The following is a 1,105-nucleotide window of genomic DNA, read 5'->3' as shown; positions in this document are numbered from 1 at the left end:
GATGGACCAACACGCAAAAGGGCCCCAACGGTCGGCTTTGAACCCTGGCGCTGCACGCAAGGAATCAAAGCTCGAATACAATTGGTTGCCAGCTTAACCCAACTGAAGCAACCATCCAAAGGGGGGGCCACAATTAATTTTTTTTTTTTACATTTTCAGTTTCCATTCTACATTTTTAATATTTTGTTAAACTAAAATGTAAGTCATATGTTATGTCTGAACCTGGCACCATTTTCATTTATTTTGACAACTCAGTGTTTGTTTTCTACCTAGTCTTGAGCATCCCTGCGCTAGCTAACTAATGCAGTCCAAATCCATAAAGGCTATAAGCTCAAATGTATATTGTGGGACTACATATTTTCCTGTAAGTTGCTGATTTAGATCATGATGCGTAGTCCAGCAATATGAAATGCTGAAAGTGGAAAATCTCTCTCATTTGTCGTCAAAATGTACCAGAGATGTGAGTCAAATGGGGGGTTGTGCCGAGTCAGACTCGCAAACTTGACTAGGTCCTGATTTCACTTGGAGTTCAGCTTTGTTGATTGAACATACTCGAACTTCCCCAAACCTGAAGATTAAAAGTATGTTATTTAAAAGTGTTGCCACAAATCAATTCATTTCCCTTCATCTTCCAGGTTGCAGAGAACCATGAAAGAACTAATGCTATGTTACTAAGCGCCAGTATTTATAATGTTTACATTCTGCGTTTAAAATAACATTACATTTGGTGAAGTGCGGCCTGGTTTGGGACCTCAAAAATCAAAGTTTAAGGACTTTGGATTGGCAAAAGATTACAAAAGACTTAGGGAAGTAACGAAGTTTCAAGTACTTTTGTCTTTTTGCATCCCTCCCTGCTTACTTGAGCCTTGCAGAACAATGACTTGGTCCCAACTCTGAAAGCTACCTAAGGGACACAGACCTAAAGCTTAAACACAGTTTCCAATATATATGTCAAAACAGTTTTATCCCTCTTTGGACAATGGATAGTGCATTTTAATTTCTGCAGGAGTTTTTAAAAATCCCCTAGAAACCCAGTAGAACTGACAAAGCCTTTGAGGCGCAGAGCTTGTCCTACCACTGCAGTAACCTAAGACGGTGTCACAGA

The sequence above is a fragment of the Morone saxatilis genome, unplaced genomic scaffold (assembly GCF_004916995.1).
Source record: "Morone saxatilis isolate NCDOM2014 unplaced genomic scaffold, NCSU_SB_2.0 Contig4, whole genome shotgun sequence".
Classification (NCBI taxonomy): Eukaryota; Metazoa; Chordata; class Actinopteri; family Moronidae; genus Morone; species Morone saxatilis.
The sequence above is the reverse complement of the archived record's forward strand: the minus strand, read 5'-3'. Positions refer to the sequence as shown.